Source organism: Crinia signifera, chromosome 6, assembly GCF_055691185.1.
Source record: "Crinia signifera chromosome 6, ASM5569118v1, whole genome shotgun sequence".
In the NCBI taxonomy this organism is placed as follows: Eukaryota; Metazoa; Chordata; class Amphibia; order Anura; family Myobatrachidae; genus Crinia; species Crinia signifera.
In genome coordinates, this window is record NC_139222.1 from 267,823,432 (window position 1) to 267,841,340 (window position 17,909).

At 48.0% G+C, this 17,909-nt stretch overlaps 1 protein-coding gene across 3 annotated transcripts in view; it reads right to left on the bottom strand.

Annotated features, from left to right (window-relative positions):
• Positions 1–17,909, bottom strand: part of ENTPD7 (ectonucleoside triphosphate diphosphohydrolase 7) — a 100,542-nt gene that overhangs the window by 25,933 nt on the left and 56,700 nt on the right. The window contains exon 1 of one of the 3 annotated variants that reach the window (XM_083149555.1): positions 813–997. The exons of the other annotated variants lie outside the window; for them this stretch is intronic. The gene's annotated coding sequence lies outside the window, so the exon portion shown is untranslated. Of the gene's footprint in view, positions 1–812; positions 998–17,909 lie in introns of those variants that run through there. 3 annotated transcript variants of the gene reach the window in all.

A 17,909-nucleotide genomic window follows, 5' to 3' on the forward strand; every position in this document is an offset into this window, starting at 1 on the left:
GATTGACTCGCAGCCAATCAGATGCCCCCCACAGTGCCGGCCGCCACCCCCCACATCCAGTGATGTCAGCTGCCCGCCCTCCGCACCCACGACACAGGCTCATTACCATGAGAAAGCCCATTAAACGCTGGGCGTACCCACAGGCTAATGGGGTTGCCCGGCGTCCCCGCCTGCTGTGTAGGGTGCATGCACCATGCATCTGCACATGCGTACACCATCGGTCCTCTGTGAATTAGAAATAGATCCAAAGTCTTTTCTCTTTCCCCAGATGTTGGCAACAGTATGCAGACCTTCAGTATGTCACTCACCAGTGACAAGGGGCAATTCAATTGCATCTGGTCTCCCCAATGCTAAAATTTTCCGCAACATTTCTTAGCAAAGCGCAAGTTGCCTATTTCCAATTCCGCTAAGTCTAAAAAGAAAATAAATAATACAAAATAAACAAAAATCAGTTGATCAAAATTGTGACTTGCTAATTGGCTTCGCAATGCACTTTGACCCTTGACCGACCCCACCTGATTTACTTACGGGTTGCTGAGGGAAAAAAATCGGGAACAAAAGCCCAAACATGAATTTGCCAAAACCAAGTCTCAGAAAATTAAGAAAATAAGATTAAATAATGAAATATAACACCACAGGTGCAGCAGCAGCAGCTAGTATAAGCCTCTCCTAGTGACTTGGCTTAGAGCCTGGTTTAAAAACTCAAACACGTGAGACCTTATTTATCGCACAAGTTACTGAATAGCTGCCTCACACAACCTTTGATGCCCCTGTAGCACTACAAGTACCAGAAGCACCAGATTACCACTTACTCGTGTCAGTGTTACGTCCAAGTCTGTCCCTGCCAGACAACGGCGTCTTCCCCTTATCTCTCCCGCGGTAATGCAGGTGTCAAGCTCCCCATTATTATATCAGAGACATCGTGCCAACACTGCCAGCACTACAGTGCCCACACTGCCAGCACTACAATGCCCTCACAATCCGGAAGTGGGAAACCGGTCTTGACAATGCTAACACGTCATCGTTTTTTTTTGTATAACTTTATTAACACGACAATTACTGTGCATCATTTGTTGTTTCAAGCGAGATAAAGGTAAAAATCCTGCAAAGGGGCAAAATATATTATTATAACGATATGTATTACTGAGTATTGAGATAATTCTAGACCTGCTGAAGTGATCATCTCTGGCACATACTGTATATAAACTGTGATTTTGGTTATCGAAACATTTTGATACTGAAGGGAGATATTCTAAATGTCATGTACACGGTGGTATGTAAAAGTCTTGGACAACAATATCTAAATCAGGCCAGGCATGTCCATCCTTGGCCCTCCATCAGTTTTGAAACTACACATCCCAGCATGCCTTGCAATAGTTTTAGCTAATAGCAAAACTGTGGCAAGGCATGATGGGACTTGCAGTTTCACAACAGCTGGAAGGCCAAGGTTGGACATGCCTGACCTAAATTAACTTGTAGGAACGCAATTAACATTGTGGCATGTTTGCATAGTTTGCAAGATAATATTGAGGCCATGGTGCTTGTAATACACCTTTTCCACTAATGTCCCCTCACAAAGGCCCTTATTCTAATCTATGCGGTACGGCCCGCGTGCGGCCGTACCGCCGATGTTTTGACACTGCACATGCGCAGAGGTCAATCTGCGCATGTGCAGCCCCCTTCGCCGCAGACGGATTTCGTCCGCCGCAAAGGGGGCGTATAGGGGCGTGAGGGGCTTCATGCCCTCATTTCCCTATGTGTACGCCCCGCGTTTCATGGGCGTTCCCATGCAAACGCGGGGCGTATGCATGGTAATGAGGGCATGACGCAACTCATGGGGGCGGAAAGCTGACGTCGCCGGATGTCAGCTCTTAGCCCCCATACAAGCTACCACACGGACGATTGTCCGTGTGGTCTCAGCTTGCGGGAGCTGCTGGGGCGTGCGGACCTGCCTTCGATGGTCGACGACCATCGAATGCAGGGGGCAGCTCCCACCATGGTGGAGGCGTACGCCTCCACCATTTTTATGCGGATCGCCAGCCGTCCGTGTACGGACAGCCGTGGCGATCCGTCTCGTGGGCGGGGCTTGGTTTGTGCGGCCGGGGCACCGTGTGCGGCTCCGGCCGCACCAACCAGAATAAGGGCCAAAGTACTGAAAATACAATAAATGGTACAAATGACTTTCAAAAGGCAGAAAAATTGATTTTATCAAACAGTTGCTCAGTGTTGTACAATAGGGACATTTCTACAAAAGGTAGACAGAGTGACCGATAGGGGCACAGGGGAAATTCCCATAGGTCCAACTGTCTGAGAGATAAGTGGTGAGAAATAAGGTGGGCCATGGTTAGAGTGGCCATCCGGCATTCCTCGCAAATTCCTGAGCTGAACCACAGAGACAGCGGTGCTGGGCGAACTCTCTTGTATGCCCTCCTCTGTCCCACCAGTGGATGGTACATGCACGAGACCGTCCTGCGATAAAATCCTGCTACTTTGTTATTGCTGGCCTTACGCAAGTTGACAGGAAGCCGGCGTTTGCGGGTGGTAAACGGTTGTTTTCTGGGAGTGTCAGGGAAACGCAGGTGTGCACAGGTGTGTGGAGGGAAGCCGTGTGACATCAGCTTCGGCCGCGATCTCCATCTGTTTATATCGCAGCCGCCGAGTAAGTCCTGGGCTACGCACAGACTGCACACAGTGGGAAAATCATTCAATGTTACGCAGCTTGCGGTTTTCAAAGTTTTCTTTGGTGTCTCCGTCACTGGCACAACACTGGCACCCAACTAGTGTAACACGTGTCTTGGCTATGCTTAGAGCAGTGGTTCCCAAACTGTGTGCCGTGGCTCCCTGGGGTGCCTCGGGACACATGCAGGGGTGCCGCGGGTTGGTGGTCCAGGACCAACTCAAATTATTAATGGTTAATTATTTAGGAGCAAAACCAGTGCTGGTGGCTGCCAATCATAGAATGTGTACAAACAGAAGCAAATCCTGCCCTTTACCACATAACTGCCACTAAGAATCGCATATAAACCCAATCTAATTAAATTTTTTGGACCTAGGGGTGCCGTGAAAAAAATTCTGATTCTCTAGGGTGCCGTGAATCAAAAAAGATTGGGAACCTCTGGCTTAGAGCATCGTGCCTCAGTCCCCTTCGCTTCACTCAACACGCTTTACCGTTCTTGACTGTATTCCACGGTGATCGTAAAGTAGGAACAAGTTAGCCGAATTTTTTTTTCATGAAAAACATGTTGAACTTTTCATGTGTCAACCGTTGACCTTTTGTCTATGTCGACCGAGTGCATGTCAACCTTTTGCCTGCCACCTTGTGGTCGAGGTATTGACTGTCGTCCGAGACACTGTTGACCTCACAATGGAACCAGATATTATTGTATTGTAAAGATATTAACGCTCATTTCTCCCGCACTATTTTTGTTTGTGTAAGAGTGAGGCTAAACCTGTTTTTACATAACTTTCTCCAGGCAAGATACCCTTAGGGTATTGACTGGGATAGGGCGGTAATTATAATGTAGGCTTGTAAAGTAATAGTTAACCCCTTCTTAAAAATTACATAGATCATCTGTGATTTTGTTAATCGACTCTATTTCATTATCAGGGAAATGGGGGCGTGGCCTGCGGCTGCGGCATCCGCGTGAGCCCATGCCCCTATGACATAGACCACACCCCTCTTCCAGGCGCGCAAGCCGGTATGCCGCACGAGCGTCTTGATTCCTGAAATTAAAATGTTGGGAGGTATGGATGGGAGTTCTGTTGAAGATGTTGCTTATAGCAACCAATCAGATCGGACTCAGAGCTAGCCGCTATTCTTTTTGCTGCGGCCTCTCTGGATATGGTCTGATATTGAAGGAAGCGTACTCAGAATGACCGTCAAAAATGCTCAGACAATGTCAGGTGATACACCCTTGTTTTGTTTAAAATCCCAGAACTGCACCATTCCCTACCACCAACAAACAGCGGCCCATGTAAATCTGCTGCTTGGTAATACTCAGCGGGAGCTCACAGGATCCGCACTGCACAGGCACAGAACAGGATCAGCGCATGTTCAATCAACCACCATCGGACTTGTTTGCAAACCATCAGATTAGTATTGTCATAATAAGGGCCTGATTCAGATCTGATTGCTCATCTGAAGTGACAAAGATGACTGCAAGTAGATATCCGCCGCCCAGACAAAAAGAGAACCTGTTCCGTGCAAATCTGCAAATATTGCTATTCACTATTCAGTCGCAAATACATACGCAATTCATAAACCATCTAATGATTTTTCCAGTCTGTGCAATTGTGAGTAGGTCTGACCCTAACGGTGATCGATGCTGATGTCATTCACCCTTGAAACGCCTACGTTTTTTTTCTGACACTCCCAGAAAACGTCCAGGTTAACACCCACAAACGCCGGCTTCCTGTCAGTCAGATTGAGAGCCGGATTGTTATGACAATCCATATGCTATTTTCTGGTGCTGTTTGAACCTGTGCATGTGCGCTACAATTTGTACATATGCGCAGTCGATAATCGCTCGATCTGCAAATTCGCAATCAGCTCTGAATCAGGCCCTGAGGTAACAATATATATTGTAAAACAAGCAAAATCGTCTACATTGAAAATGCCTAGCTAGAAAACACGTGCAAGGCTATTATCTAACTCTGCAGCCCTGTGACATAATGTAACATGAGGAATCAGCTTAATTAAAAAGGGTTTGGCTGTTACATACTATATAGACAATAATTACATAAACTTACAAACAGCAGGTGTGCCTACAAAATGTTAGGAATGATGTGTTATGCGGGTGTTATATATGTACACTCCAGCGGATGACTCACATAATGACCAGCCCAGTTATGTAGCCAGTGGCGTTGGTTCAGTGAATGATAAAGCAGGGACAGCCATACTTATTGTTGCACACACTGCTAGATGGAGCTGTGCGGGGTATAATACAGCTCCCCAGCTGGTGACTGTATGTAGGTACCAGATAGCAGTACAGGAACACTGGAAAATTGGTTATTTCAGCAGGCAAGTCTCACTGGATTAGGAGACTTCTGTCTGCCACTATGTCACTCTTCACTGTAAAGACAAGATGGCTCCTGCACATGCTCTGTAGATATATCAGTGGGCATCTTGGGTTAGGGCATGAGACCTCCCTGGAGGACAGAAAGACTAGTAGTCAGGGGTGAAGGGAGGGTGGAGCCAGCGGAGCATGAGCCCTGGGTGCTAAGACATCAAAGGGCGTCTGAGCCGTGTAGCCCGCTCCCCCGCTCCCTGCTCTGCACGGTTGAGCTCAGCTGCCCTGTCCGCCACTGGACCGGACAGGGGCTGCTCAGCCAGGCAGAGCAGGGAGCGGGCCGGGGTCCCCCTTGGCAACAAGCAATTTTAGTCCCCCTTCGCAACAAGCAATTTGAGTCCCCTTGGCAACAAGCAATTTCAATCCCCCTTGGCAACGAGCTATTTCAGTCCCCCTTGGCAACGAGCTATTTCAGTCCCCATTGGCAACGAGCTATTTCAGTCCCCATTGGCATAGAGTGATTTCAGTCCACCTTGTATTATGGGCATCATGTGTGGCCTTATGTGTAATTGGCATTACATCATGTGGCTTTATGTGTAATGGGTATTACAAAGTTCACTAAAGTATGCAATGGGCATTACGGTGTGTGGCCACGCCCCTTTTTGCAGCGTAAGAGCCCCGCCAACTACAAATCAGGGGTGGGGGGGCGCGCGAAATATGGCACCTAGCTACACCACTGCTAGTAGTGGACTAAATACTGTATCTTGGAAAAGTGCTGACAATTCCGGGGCGGTGGCCATTAAGACGTGCAAAAATGGTCATGTCCTTCAGGCATGTTGTGAGAGTGTCACATGTGTTGCTAAAGTGTTTCTGTACATAGATGCTCAATGCTCACATTGGAGCCAGAGGGGGAGATTCTCTAAGCATGAAATGCGGTAAAAACCCCGTTATCGGGGGTTTTACCGCATTTTGGGATGCTGTAAGCATCCCCCGCCGGGTTAACGCGGCGGGGGGCATCGCCAGAAAAATCTGGTGATGCCCCATAGAAGCCAATGGGCTTCTACCGCATCCCACCGCCGCCCCGCAACGACCCCTTGCTGCCCTGCACGGACCCCCTCCGTCCCGCATCGCCCCCTCCCCCCTCACCTGTGTCCGGGCAGCACAGCGCAGTGCTGCCCGGACCTGTGACCTCCTCCCTGCACTGATCCTCTTCCGGGTGCAGGGAGGAGGAGAGCCCAGCGCAGCAGCAACAGCGCCGGGTGTGTGAGGGAGGGGGGAGCCGCCGGGACCTGCTGGGACCCGGCGACTCTCACCGCAAAGGACAGCTCTTAACGCAAGAGCTGTCCTTTGCTATAATTATCGCATATGTTAGAACATATGTGATAATTATAAATGCGATGGGCGGCAAAGGGGGGCAGAGATTCTTAGAGAATCTCCCCCAGAATCAGATGGTAATTCCTTAACAATGGCGTGACAGGTGGTGGAGTCTAGGCAGGGGTACAAATTAGCAGCTCTGCGAATTTGTATCCCTGAATCGGGCCCAATATCACCAAAATTACTTTTTTTTTATAGGAGAGAAGACACAAAGACAAGGCCCCCATTTTGTAGGTGTGAGGTGTCCCAGCTCTGGAGTGAAGTGTAAATAATTTCAAGATCATTCGGCATCCCGGATCTCTGGCACCCTATACAAATCCCCTATGGTGTACTGGAGGGTGTATGGACTTTGTTTATTGTATGAATATTGGGGAAATTCTTATTTAAGTGTGTATTTGTTACACCTCCCAACATTATAGATGTCCACCGGGACCTCTCTGCTCTTGTGCCTGAAGGGGGGGAGTGTCCTCATCAAAAGGGGAGTGTCTTGGTGTGAAAGACACACCCACGAGCCACGCCTCCCATTTGCTGTCACTGCGGGATTGGTCTGAAATCCCAGTGGTCAGATTCCCGGCGCACAAGATCCCGACGCCGGAATCCCGACAAGGGGGGATGTGGATCACCCCCCGTTGCGGGCTCGGACACCCATAGAGGGAGAAAGTGTCGGGATTTCGGCGGTCAGGATTCCGGCGTCAGGATTTTGACTGCTGGGATTCCGACCGCCGGGATTCTAACTGCATCCCGTCACTGCGGGTACATGCACAGCTCTCTTTCAGCTGCTGGCATGCCCTCAATGCTTCTCTCTTGTAAATAGATGCTGTAAGCAAGGGCAGTGATTTACAGGGGGACTTGCAAATGCCCCCACTGTGAGAAACTGCTGCCTACAATTGGGACAGCGGGACAATGTCCAAAAAACATAAATAAAGTATAAGGTGCTCATTTGTTTCCTTTTGAAAAAAGAAAAAAGGAAAAACCTTTTTCTGTATATATGTATAAGTCTATAAAATATATCCTACAGAGCTGCAGGCTTCTGGCGTGTTCATGTCTCCACGCCCAATCGTTTGGCTCTGTTTCGCTCCCAAGGAGCTTTCTCAAAGAGTCTTGGAAAAAGCTCCTTGGGAGCGAAACGCGTTAAAGGACATTTCCAAAGACTTATTGCAGCTTTGTTTGATACTATCAGACATCCATTGATACTTGTGCAACAGCTGCAGTCTTACAATCATCAACCCTTTGTGCCGGTGAATAACATACGGTGAATCCTAATTACTGGGACACCTGTATCATTACTGCCGTCGAAAGCAAAGTCCACTTCCTAGAACCTGGAGCGAGAGGAGGAGATCACCACACTGCCTGAGAGACTCAGGGCCAGATGCACTAAGCTTCAAAAGTGATAAAATGGAAAGTGATAAACAGCCAGCCAATCAGCTCCTACCTGCCATGTCAATGACTGTGTTTGAAAAATGTCAGACAGGAGCTGATTGGTTGGTTGTTTCTCGCTCTCCATTTGATCACTTTTGAAGCTTAGTGCATCTAGCCCACAGTGTATTCCACACTAACAGCGGTGCCTATATCCGACCAGGTCCTTCACCAACTGCGGGATCTCTGTGGCTGCCTGCACGTTGTGACATGGCGGGTAAGAGATGCCACGTCCTGCATATTGGTAGTGTCACTTCCTGTCACACGGCGGGTGAGAGACGCCTCTTCAGCTCCCGGTTCCCTACCTACTGAGGGATCCATGTGGCTGTCTGCGCTTGTATAATACAGATGACCGGGACCGGCGTGAGTACTGCGCATGTGCAAACCCCAGATTATATGGGTTGCCGCTCAGCAGCCCATAGAGAGGCATCCTGGAGGGAGGAAACACCTCCCAATAGGACTGCCTTGGTGATTGGCAGGTCGGACTTCCAATAGGAAGTCACTGCCAGTCACAGTGAAGCCAGTGCGGTCTCAAAGACTGCATCTGGATTCACTACAGTGGTGGATTTTACCTGGGGGGGGGGGGGGGGGGGGGCTGCAGGTAATAGGTAAAAACCGCCACTGCTCTATACGCCAGTAACGTACAAATTATTAATTATCACCGGCACTCGGTGGACTGTCATTATACGGAGGTCGCACCTAATGAATTAAACATTGGGAACAATCATTATTAGAACATCACTACAAGATACCAAGATATTTTATTATATTGTTGTTGATTTTATTCAAAAGTACCTATTTGAAAGTATATAAATTGTATCATATGTAATAGGTACCAGTGTGACTAATGTAATTGTTATAAATTGATTGGTGGCCACCTCGGATTAATATAATCTTTACTATTTATAATTTTTTATAAAAAATATTTTATTGTTTATTTAATAAATATTTTATATGATTATTGGAGCATGTTTCTCAGTCCATGGTATCAGTTTTTCAAATTAGCGAGGTGCTTCCATCAAAAAAACAGAACTGTCTCGTGAAAATCGGGACACTTGAGATTTATATTAAAGGGAGGGCCATTTCTATGACCTGCTGTTGCTCATGCCCAATCAGCTTGTCTCATTATGATGACTCGTATATGGTCAGATGCTTAATAGGTAGAGATGCATATGAAATGCACACTTATCTGCATTGGCCATACTTGCGCACCATTGGTTCTGTATCACAAGCAGTGCGAAAACAAACAAGATACACTGTACATTCAACTCTGTATATGCCCACAGGGATTCGTTTAGCATCCCGGCGGATAGAATGTTCACTATACCGACACTGGCATCCAAATACTGCCAGGAGACTGGCGCCGGTGTCCCAACATCAATTAGGATTCCGGAACTGGAATCTCGACTTCTGGGATGGCGAACAGAAGTATGTTGTGCGGGTTAGGGTCTAGTCGGGGAAGGGGGCATGGATTAGGTTTAACCAATAATGGGGTATTTAGAACTAGGCTGCTGGGGGGTAGTTGCAGGGGGGTTTAATGTAAAGTTGCAGGGAGGGAGCGTTAGAGTTAGGCTGCGGGGCAGCGGGCTAAGTTTAGGCGACAGGGTGTAGGGGTTAGGGTTAGACACTAGTAGGGCAGATTAGGGGGTGAGGCAGTGGAAGGTAATTCCCTCCCTTGGGATAGAATTACCTTCATACCCATCATGGCAACATCGTGTCCGCCGGTCATACATACATACCTCCCAACATCCGGATATGCCCAATCTGGACACTCGCGCAGCAGAGCCATGCACGCCCCATTTGTCACCCTTCTGCAGCACTGAATAGATGCTGTATGCATGCGTGTCTATTCCCTTCAGGCTGGGGGGACAGTTGGGAGGTATGTCCATATTTATCACGCACCACAGACCTTAGTGAAAACACACACGCACAGAAGGAAGATAAGGATTTAAACACAAAGTACCATCCAGCAGGCAAATGTAGAAAACCCTTAACCCATCATTCAAATGGTGTATTTATAATGGGTGCAGGCCCCCACACTGCACACCCAGAACCCATATAATTATAATTCCATTCCAGAGTTTCCGTGACATATAAAAATAACTGGGAAAGTAGTTATGCGGCCATTTTGCCAGAGATCTGCATATACAGTATGTAGTAGACTCCAGCACGACGCCAAAGTCTGCTGTGCTGCCAGCTATGCGGGGGGCCTGCACAGAGGCTGCACGCGGGACCTCTCCTATTTAACCCTCCCCTGCGTCACTCTCTTATAATAATCAGGAACGGTTTGTACAGCTTGCAGAGAAACACCGGCATGATATCTTGTTTTCAGCCTGAATGGGGAAGCCTTGGCAGACAGTCACTGCTTTCCTGTTACCCAACCACTAGGCTTTAGGAGGCTCAAAAGATGTTTTGCCTTTTATGTTCTAATAAGAGAAATGCCTATTCCCACTTATGTACAGCATCAGCAGAGCGTACTGTAATTAAATTCTGTCTGCTCCTTACACAATGTGCCAAAGGGTATATAACAGGTATGCCGCACCCAGAACTGACACCATGCAGCAATGCACAGACTGAACAAGAATGCAAAAAATACCCCAGGAGGTAACTGCAAAAAAAGCCTCTCTGCACTTAGACCACCTCTAGACCTGGTGCAAGAGAGCCATCCGAAATCAGACCTCTTTACCCGCAAGCTGAGGTGCTATAGAGCTGCGCACGCTTTGGAATTGCGTACCAAATATAAAAAGAAAAGGGGGGGGGGGGGCATTGTAGTACATGAATATAGTTGTATATTATAGAAAGGGTTATTAACTGGAAATGTTTTCAGCTCAGTTTATAAAATCAGTAAGATATATTAGATAAGGATAATTAGCATATCTGTTGGTTTTAGCCAGAGGTGGCTGCTGTCCACTGCTGCAGGTCACACATTACATGAGCTAGGGGTGAGCTTAATACATACTCTACATACAAACATACATGTAACCTGGTACATTATATACAGTCAGGGCTGGCCATTGGACAGCTCCTTGCATCGGCCCTGTATACAGTATATGTGCTGGCAGCAGTGGCAGTCTGTGAGACTGCTCTGGCTTCACTGTGACTGGCAGTGACTTCCTATTGGAAGTCAGACCCGCCAGTCACTCAAGTCAGTCCCATTGGGAGGTGTTTCTTCCCTCCAGGATGCCTCTTTAGGCTCAGCTGCGGGGCAGCCCCTAAAATGGGACCCTGAATTTGCCTCCGGGGGCTGCTGCAAAAGCAGCTCATAGTGGCTGGGGCCAGTGAATGTGCAGTATGTAAGAAGCTACTGTGCATGCACTGGCCCCGTGCCGGGGACCAGCGGCTGGGACCGGGTTTTACGGGGGCAGCAGTGGGGACCACGAGCACAGCGGCAGTGGAGGGGGGCCACCTCCTCTGCAGAGGTAAGAGCTGTAGCTGGCTGGCTGCCTTAACTGCATAGCAGTCCATTGGCTATATAGGATGCCCGTTAAGATGTTCCAAAGATGAAAACTGTGACGGTATAGGCAGGGCTGGAGTAAGGCTTCTTGGCACCCTAGACAACCTACTGCCACAACCCCCCACCCACCCACCCCCCAAACTCCACAGTGTCACCAGTAACTCCTTTCCAACCCTTCAAATAAAAGTGTGAAGCGGGCATCTTAGAAGTTGCACAGCCAACACTTGAATTAAGTACAACAATGATGCAGGGACGGATTTCCCGCTAGGCAACCTAGGTGCTCACCTAGTGCCCGGCAGGTACCAAGGGGCCTGTGGATAGGCCCAAGAAAACCCAGCCTTGGCCCCGCATTCCCAGAGATGTCTGAATATGGCACTGCAAGGATGTCTTCCTCATAGCCATCCTTCATTTTGTGATAGGCAGTTTCATGATCCGATCACGTGATGGATTGAATAAATCATGTGTCCTGTTATTATTATGTGTGAGATCAATGTATTTCTTGTATTCTGCTTGTGAACTTAATGGGACCAAAGGGGGACTGCCTGTCATTTCCCCCTGCAGAGTGTAAGCACTGTGGACATATCCCCAGAGAGACTGGGAAGATGTTCTTTGAAATTAGACTGTCAGATAAGATCGGAGACCCCTCATAAACCAGATTGGGGGAAAAGGCCCCCATACACTAGGGCGACTTCCCCCTGAGCTTCCCCGGCTGCTCCCCGGGGGAGCTTGATTAGATTGGTCTCGATTTATCACATGTAAAAAACCCGGGGAGCGGGGGGGGGGGGGGCTACAGAGCAGGGCTGCTGGTGGGAGCAGGGGGGGGGGGCTGGGGACGCTGCGGGGGACACAGGCGGCATAGAGCCAGGCAGAGGGAGCCTGGAGCTGTCAGTGCTAGAAAAAAAGCCTATACAATGAATGGGCAGCCTGTGATTGGCTGAGCGCTCTCTCAGCCAATTGCTGACTGGCTGAGAGAGCGCTCAGCCAATCACAGGCCGCCCATTCATTGAATGGGCTTTTTTTTTTTTATTCAGTACTGACAGCTCCCGGCTCCCCCTGCACGGCTCTATGCCGCCTGTGTCCCCCGCAGCCGAAATCTGACCAAAATCGGCTAGTGTATGGGGGCCTTTAGATCAACATTGAGATGTTCTTCCCCCTTCAGTACAGATCTCTTATCAGACTTGGCCTCCTGTCTGTTGCATTCCACTGGGTAAGGAATTTGTACAAATCACTTAAAAGCAGTGGACTAATCCTTTCATGTAGAAAGATCAATAATTTAGGGACATTCATTAGTGTCCAGCAGGGAAATGTATGTAGGGCGACACAAGCAATAGGTAGACGGTGTTGAGGCCGACAGTCAAAAGGTCGACATGGGAATTTTCACTGTTTTTAAACCCGAATATCGACACAGTCGACATGGACACAGTTTCCGGTGCACCGCATCCACTCGCAATGCTTCGTGCACGGTGCCTTGTTGTGCTCGGCACACTATTTTATTCTCCCACCACGCCCTAGTGGATGGTAAGGGCATGAAATATCGCCTGTCGGCACATATCGGCTCCAAAAACAGTGAAAAACACCATGTCAACCTAGACACTGTCGACCTAAACCCATGTCGACCTTGACCCATGTAGACCTAGAACCATGTCGACCCAATGCTTGTCGGTCAACTTGCTGTAGACCCAATGACCGTATCTCATTTTAAGTCCTTTTTCTTAGAGGTTACTATGGTATACTGAAGTAAAATTACAGCTTCCATAAGTGCCAAAGGCTTTTATTGACAATTACATTAAACTTATGCAAAGAATCAATAATTGCAGTGTAGACCCTTCTATTCAAGTCCTCTGCAATTTGCCCTGCCAGCTGTCAATCAACTTTTAAACCACATATTGACTGATGGCCGCCCATTTTCGCGGTGGAGTTTGTCAGAATTTGTTTGTCCACCCGCCTTCTTGAGGATTGAACACAAGTTGCCAAAGGGTGCTTCAAAATGCTGGAAAAAGCATTGTTCCTCTCCAAACTGTTCTTGGATGCTTGGGAGAAGCTGCTCTTGGAGGATGTTTTGGTACCATTCTTTATTCATTGCTGTGTTCTTAGGCAAAATTGTGAGTGAGCTCACTCCCTTAGCTGAGTAACGACCACACACATGAATGGTCTCAGGATGCTTTACTGTTGGCATGACACAGGACTGATGGTAGCGCTCACACTTCCTTCTCCGGGCAAGCATTTGTTCAGATACACCAAACAATCTGAAAGAGGATTCATCAGAAAATGCCTTTACCCAAGTCCTCAGCTGTCCAATCCCTTTACCTTTTGCCGAATATAAGTCTGTCCATGAAGTGGCTTCTATGCTGCCCTTCTTGACACCAGGCCATCCTCCGAAAGTCTTTGCCCCACTGTCCATGCAGACAACTGTTGAATTTGATTGAGGTGCAATCTTTCCAGCAACAATATCTTTGCCTGTGAAGCCCTTTTTTATGCAAATTAATTATGACTGCACATGTTTCATTGAAGGTAACCATGGTTAACAGAGGAAGAACAATGATTTCATGCAGCATCCTCTTTTAAAGCTTCCAGTTGTTTTAACTCAGTCAGCATCAGAGTTATCTCCAGCCTTGACCTGGGCAGAGCAGATGGTTTAATGGTTAGCATTACTGCCTCGCGGCACCGAGGTCATGGGTTCGATTCCCATCATGCTCCTATCTGTGCGGAGTTTGTATATTCTCCCCGTACTTGCGTGGGTTTCCTCCGGGTCCTCCGGTTTCCTCCCACAATCCAAAAATATACTGGTAGGTTAAGTGGCTCCCAACATAAGTTCATTGACATGGTAAAGAGGAACTTTGCACTTATTTGTAATTCATGCGATTACTCCTCGTGCCATTCTGCAGAATATGCAAATTGCCATCATAGAAACTGAGGCTGCAGACTTTGTGAAAATTGATATTTGTGTCATTCTCAAAAATTTCGGCCATTGCTGTACATTCTAAAAGGAAGGGCAGACAGACAGTGTAGGGTAGACTGAGCATGGAACAGAGGGCTAGGATGTAAGTTTGCTAGGTTTGGTGAAGAGTTGTAGATAAGTCTGAGGGGGAGAGTTAGAGACTTCATGACATATGAAGCAGCACTTGCAGGGTAGGAGTGGGAGGAAGTAATCAGTTGGCAGAAGAGGTGGCATCATTAGAGGACCGAAGAGAACGGGTGGGAGTGTAAAGGGAGAGAAAAGTCAGAGATGTAAATGGGAGAAGAAAGGATAAGAGCTTTGTAAGTGAGTGTGAGAAGCTTAAATTGGATTCGGAAGGGCAGCCAGTGTAGGGAATGTACTTTGTGAGAAGTGCTTAGGGTCACTACCCGTCCGGGATTACTCCGGACAGTCCGGTAATTGTAACCGCGTCCTCTCCACTGGCCCGGCGCCGCCCATTTCTATGAGTCTAACTGCAGGCATCCATACCCCACCCACGTGACACGCTTCATTCAGTCTGTGACTGACACTCCGCCGCGGTGCGTGCTGGAAGGAGGAGGGAAGGGCAGCGTGCCGTAACTCATCATGTACCCTCCTGCGGCGCTGCATGATGAAGGCCACGGGCGTGAGTGTGAGGAGGACAGAGAGGACTATGGCGATGATTGAACTTGTGCTGCGCACTTACTATTCCAGGGAAGCCGCCGCCGCCGGGCAGTACAGTGTCTACAGGCCAGGGTCCTCAGTCCCCATCCTAAAGTCCCCTCCTGCTCAGTCTCTCTCACACCTGAGTCACCAGCTACTGGGGCCCGGGCCAGGCTGCAGCCACTGTCAGCCAGGACTGAAGCAGTGCAGTAAGCAGATTAGCAGCATGCACTGGCAGCCAGCTCATGAGGCACAAGCTCACTGTGATGAGCATTTGTACTCCCTCTTAGCAACGAGCATTTGCCCTCCCCCTTGGCAATGAGCATTTGCCCTTCACCTTGGCAACGAGCATTTGCCCTCCACCTTGGTAACGATCATGAAGGACCTGGCATCGAGCATGAAGAACCTGGCATCGAGCATGAAGGACCTGGCAATTAACATGTAGGTAAGCAGCACTTATATGGCATAATATGTAATAGCCATTACGTTGTGTTTGGGATAACGTGTAATGGGCATTAGAGTGTGTGGCATAACATGTAATGGGCATGTAGTATACTATGTAATGGGTGTGTGATGTACAGTATAATAGGCATTGTGGTGTAAGTTTTGGAGCACGCCTTCTGTCCCTGTTGTCCTTATTATTTTTTTTTAAATGGTGTAATGGGCATTATGGCATGTGGTAAAATATGGGTGTGTGACGTGTAATAGGCATTATGGTGTAAATTATTGGTGTGCACCCTAGGCGTTCACTGTACATGTTATTCCTATTTTTTTCAAAAATTGTCCAGTCATGGCATAATGTGTAATGGACATCCTGGTGTGTGGCATAACGTGTAATGAGCATTACACTGTATGACGTAACGTGTATGTGTCATTACCATGTGCAAAATTAAGAATACATTTGAAGCAAATGTAAAAAAAAAAAAAAAGGCGGGTAAAGGGGTGAGGATGGGGGCCAGCTACTGTCCGGGAATCTCTCAACACAAAGGTGGTAACCCTAGAAGTGCTGAATGTGTGGTGTGAAGGAGAGAGAGGAGCCAAGGATTACTCCAGGATAGCGCACTTGGGGACTAGAAGAGATAGTAATGCCTCAATAGATAATGGCATTGTGGGAAGTGAGATTGTGCAGGATGGTGGGAAGATTATCGGCCAAGTCTTAAGCTCCTTGTACACAGGGCGATGGCGCCTCCGTCAGCGAGGTGCTTTAGCACAGATGACTCAGAGAACACATGCAATGCACCCGCGATGTGTGCTGAGCAATCTGTGCTGAGCTGCTATCTAAGCAGGATAAACAGTGCATGTACTGTCTATCTCTGCGGTGATGGCAGCATGTGGGACTGCACATCGTCATCGCTATAGGGTGTACACACAGAATGATCCGTACTTCATTTCTAAGCAATCTAGTAAGATTGCATCGAAATGGGGCTAGAATTGCCCCATGTGTATACCCTTTAGGCATGTTAAGCATAATAGAATAGGATCAACTTTATTGGCCATGTATGCTTGTGCACACTAGGAATTTTTTGTGGATTACAGTGCAGCATCAAGCAGGGATGAAAAAGGGGGGGAGACATTACATATATTACATGCATTTCATTTCTAGCTACGACTATGGTGGTCAGGTCGCCAGGTAGGGACACTTTATTTGGCTGTTGATATTGGGATTGTATTCGCTTTGATTGGATTGTTCAGGTGATGGAGGCTAACGGAAAGAAGCTTCTTGCGGATCTGGACGTTTTGACGGGGATGGACCTAAACCGTCTTCCGGATGGTAGGATGTCGAACAGGTTGTGACCGGGATGCAGCTTGTCCTTCACGATCTTCTCAGTGCGTTTCCTTTCCCTGGATGAGAACAGATCGGGGGCAGATCGGTCACTATGATCCATTCCACAGTCTTCACTACCCTCTGCAGTTTTTGTTTGTCATTCTCGCTTACACCACCGTACCAGATTGTGATCGAGGAACATAAGACAGACTCCACGATGGCGGTGTAGAATATGCTCAGCAGCTTCTGTGGGATGTTGAATTTTCTGAGTTGCCTCAGGAAGAACAGACGCTGTTGGGCCTTTTTGATGTTAGTGGTTATATTTAAAGCCCATCTTAGGTCGCTGGACATGGTTGTCCCTAGGTATTTGAAGGATTCAACCTGCGACACCACTGCGTTGGCTGTTGTTAGCGGGACTAGTGCATTTGGCTTTTTCCTGTAGTCGACCACCATCTCAACTGATTTGGTGGGGTTTAAAGGTTGTTGAGGCTGCACCACTGTGTCAGCTTCTCCACTGCATGCCTGTACACGGTCTCGTCACCATCCGTGATTAGGCCAATGATAGTGGGGCCATCTGCAAATTTGATGATTTTCACTGACTGTTTAGCTGTGGTGTAGTCATTTGTGTAGAGAGAGAAGAGCAGAGGGGAGAGGACGCATCCTTGGGGTGCTCCAGTACTGATTGTTTGTGTGCTGGACGAGAAGGCGCCGGCTTTGACCACCTGTTCCCTTGCCATTAGAAAGTCCACTATCCATGAGCATGTTGATCCTGGGACTCCTAAGGAGAGGAGTTTTGGCTGCAGGAAGCCGGGGACGATAGTGTTAAATGCTGAGCTGAAGTCCATGAATAGGATTCTCGCATAGGTGCCTGGGTGGTCGAGGTGTTGTAAAATATGGTGCAGCCCCGAGATTGACTGCATCCTCTACACTTCTGTTGGCCCGGTAGGAGCACTGCATGGGGTCAAGGTGAGAGTTTGTCACTTCTCTCAGGTGCTTCAGTACTAGTCTTTCGATTGATTTCATCCTATAGATTGTAAGCTTGCAGCAGGGCCCTCTAACCCCCAAGTCTGTTGTTACCCAGTTTGTTTGATCACTGTCTACTATTGTAAAGTGCAACGGAATCTGCTGCGCTATATAAGAAACTGTAAATAAATAAATAATAAATAATGGCCATTGAGGTTAGTGCAATTGACCTGAAGTCATTTAGGTCCTTTGCGGGTGTTTTCTTAGGGACCGGGACGATGATAGAGCATTTGAAGCCGGCAGGAACCTTGCACAAGTCCAGGGAGGAGT